The following is a 3,923-nucleotide window of genomic DNA, read 5'->3' as shown; positions in this document are numbered from 1 at the left end:
AGGGCGCCTCTTCCCGTCCCACCCCTCCCGCCTATTCTCTCCTGGGCTCCCCAGGGGAGGGGCACAAGCCCATCTGCCACCACCCCATTTCCCCTCCACCTGGGTGTCTCACCGTGCCCAACTTTGTCCCATCTGGGCTCCCCGGTGGGGCCCACCTGGGCAGACAGGCAGGAGTCTGCACTCCCACCGGGAGCGGGGAGCTGTCCCCCTGGTGGCACGGCTGGGCTGGTCGGGACCAGCGCCGGCCTTGCCAAGCCCACCCTGTTTCCTGGTCTGCAAAACGCGAGGCTCTGAGCCTCCGCCTGTGCGAGGCTCACACAGGTGGCGGCCTCGCACCTGGGCGTCGCCGGGCATGGGGCTGCTGTCGTGTCCACAGGCTGGCATCCCGCGCGTGGTCAGGCGGAGTCCTGAATTATCATTCTCAGGGCTGAGAGGAAACCGGCAGTCGCCTGAGGGTGTGGGTGGGCGGGCTTTGCCACCAGACGCCGCATCGGGTCAGTCCCACGCCCGCTCTGGGCCAGGAAAGAAACAGGTGGGAGAGGCGAGGTCTGGGGTGCTCTATGCTGAGACCTCAGCTTGCAAGACTGGGGGAGCGGGAGACGTGAAAACAAGCATCCTCTGCTCCCCCCACACCCCAACCCGAATCCTCCAGAGGACACAGTCACAGAGTGGACTCCCTCGTCCCTTGGGGCGCAGGCAGGGCTCCCCACGAGGCTGCAGGAGCTCTGCAGGGACAGACATGGCCTCCCTGGAGCCTGGCTCTGTGATGACAGTGACATAGCCTGAGTCCACTGGACGGACTGTGGGAAGGCAGGGGGGCGGCTGAGAACAGGCCACGGCCCCCCCCAGGCCCCCTTCCCCCGCTGTCACCACCCAGGGGGGAGCCCTGCTCACCGTAATTTATGGCATTCGACAGTGTTTGTGTCTTCTTGGAAAGCCATCTGCGGCCGGCAGCTTTGATTGTGGAGTCCGGAGTCTGGGAACCTCCCCTCGAATGATCCAAAAACCACACAGTGTCTTGGCAGAGGCGGTGGGCGCAGTGTTCACGGACCGCGGAGAATCGCACCTCCCGGGTGTCCAGGAGGCCCTGGGACAGGCGCTGCATGAGCCGGTCCCAGCCTCGGGAAAGGCTAGTGTTGGCGGAGAGGAGGAGCAGGGCCGCACCGTCCACACGCCCAGACTGCCGACAGCCGCGCGGGACACCGCCCGCTCCGTCAGCGCCAGCCCAGCCGTGCCCGTCACAGGAGGAGCAGCATCGTTCCAACAGCCCGTTATTTAAAGCCCCGTTGGCATCCGCGCGTATTTATGAGTGAAATGACACGGTGTCAGGGATTTGTTTTCAAATTCACTCCAGATGTATCCGTGCGTTACTTGTACAATTAACAAGGAGGTTCAATAAAACCCACGGTGTGTCCGGAAGGCCTGCCCGGGCCGGGAGCGGGGGCAGAGGCTGCAGCTGGTGTGACTCGGGCCCCAAGCTGGACGTCACCGGTTTGCATCGGTCAAGGGGCTCAACCTTCAGGGCTAACAGAGCCGCAGTGGGGGGATCCAGGGGGATCCAGGGGGAAGAGCTGACGGTCCGGCCGCAGGAGCAGGGCGGAGGGCTGGGCCAAGGGGCGGGGGGCAGGAGCCAGGTCCAGCCACAGGGACGGCCTCCGCAGCCATCCCGGGGCATGGGACAGACGGAACGGGGAGCCTGAAGGGGGCAAAGGTTGTGTCCGGGCTCCAGCCCCTGGATGACCCTGGCCTGAGGGTGAGGACCTGAGGGGCCTGGGCCAGGAGGGCAGGCAGGACGCCCCAGGGCTCCACCCAGGCTTGTTATGCCCCTCCGGGCCCTGGGCACGGCCTTCCTGAGAAGCGCAGCCTGCCTGACTGCAGAGCTGGGTTAGGGGACCGCCGGCCCACCCGGGCAGGGAGGCTTCCTGGCTGGGGGGACAGAGTGTGGCGTCTCCCTAAGGCTCATGGGCTGCGGGTGCCTGGGCGCAGATCTTTCCCCACGCCCGTCCCCCAAGGCAGAGCGGGGTGGCTGTTTGGCCGGGCCGGAAGCCAGCTCTGAGCTGGAACATCACTTCCCGCCCTTGCTCCCCGGCAGTGAGTGGGGTGCCGGCGGGAAGACAGTATGACTGTGCCTGCACGTCGTGAGGTCCTGTGAGTGAGCTGTCACGGTCGTCATTGTCACCCTCACAGCCTGCACCGGCCAGGCTGGCCCTGCCGAAACCAAGTCTCCACTCACCCAAGGCCCTCTCTCCCTCTGCCAGACCGGGCCTGGAGTCCGCAGACGCTTGTCCCTGCCCACTGTCCTCCATCAGGCTCAGGTCACTTGGTCATTTGGAACTTCGTCCAGGCAATGACCCTGCCCAGGGCCACGCCTAAGCGGGGATTCCGAGCCCACGCGGTGAGCCCGGGTGCAGGGAAGTGATTTGGGACGTGGCTCTGGGCTCTGACTTCTATCCTGCCACAAGCTGAGCAGGCCGGATCCCCTCTCCGGGCCTCGGTTCCCACACCCCGACTCCCCGGAGGGCCCCAGCAAGCCCCTAAGATGCCACCATCCTGCCAGGACGCCCCAGCAGCCACGTGGAGGCGCCTTGTCCAGCAGGCCGGATGGGGTCCCGGATGACAGCGGCATGGACCCCCAGTGTGAGGGAAGGCGCCTCCAGATGGCTTGGCCCTGCTGTCGAGGCACCGAGCTTCCGAGGCTTGAGGGGAGGCCCTGGCGTGGGGCAGAAACGGGTCATACTCTCTGCGCCCTGCCCAGTCCAGTCCCTACTGCGGGATGCGCCAGCACAGTCAGGGGGTGTCCGGAAGCCTGGGTGGCTGGAACACACCTCGCATGGTGGCCCCAGTGTTCCTGCGGCTGGAAATTGCTGTCCTCACTCACATCGAGGGGGCCTTGGTGGGCGGTCCCTGGGCAGCCCAACCTCGTGACAGGTTGGGGTCTTCTCAGGCCGTCTCCCCAGGACCTGCTGTGCCTCACACACAGTAGGGGCGCAGCACATTCTCGCACATGAACACGACCCGGGGCGACCGCCGAGCCTGCGCGCACCCGCTCGGAGCTCCCGTGTGTGCGCCTCGCGGCCTTTGCTCCGCAGCCACTGAAGCCGGCTCTGGGTGACGGCTGCAGAAGCGGTTCCCGAGGGAGTCCCGGCCGAGGACGCCGGCAGAGGTCGCGGTGGCGGCAACGCCGCTGAACAGGTCGGGGAACCAGCGGCCAGTGGCCTCGGCTGGACAAGGGCCTGGCCGCAGTGACGAGTGGCATCACGGGCCCCTCAGAGGCACCGTGCCCGGCCGAGTGATCTGAGCAGCTCTGCTGGGCACCCGGTCCAGACGCTCAGAGTCGGGCAGCCCCGTTCTTCCCTCCAGGGAGGAGTCCTCGCCTGGGGGTGCTGGGTGCCCGACTGCCACCGAGACCCCTCCCCTGCTGTCCTCAGAGTCTTGTGCAAATCGGAGCCTTGGGCCTGTCTGCCGTGTCTCAGGGTTCCGGCTGGGTCTCTGCGGGACAGCAGAAGGTGCCCCCGCCTGTGGTGTAAATGCGGGTACGCTCTCATGGCCCCGGAGAGGTGCTGCAGGGCGGGGTGCGGTTCTTTCGCGGGCCGTCTGTTTGGTGGATGACAGGCTGTCGGATGGCGGTGAGGGCTGCGGGCCGCGAGTGCTCAGTGCCCCCGACCTGCACACACCGTGGCTGGGATGCTAAACTTCGTGGTAACGCCTTTTCCTCGCAGTAACGCACACGCATTTTTATAATGTCTCATTTTTATAATGCCCCCCGGGGACACACCTGTGGTTTTCCTCTGGGCGCCCGCCGGGGTGCACAGGCGGGACCAGGGTCCCAGCGCCCCAGAGGGCGACTCGCGTCGCCTCCGACTGCCCAGTCCGCGGGTGGCGGGGGACGGGGACCCGCTGCAGCCGGGTCAGGGGGGCGGGCC

The sequence above is a fragment of the Pteropus alecto genome, unplaced genomic scaffold (assembly GCF_000325575.1).
Source record: "Pteropus alecto unplaced genomic scaffold, ASM32557v1 scaffold56, whole genome shotgun sequence".
In the NCBI taxonomy this organism is placed as follows: domain Eukaryota; kingdom Metazoa; phylum Chordata; class Mammalia; order Chiroptera; family Pteropodidae; genus Pteropus; species Pteropus alecto.
Note: the sequence above shows the minus strand (reverse complement) of the source record.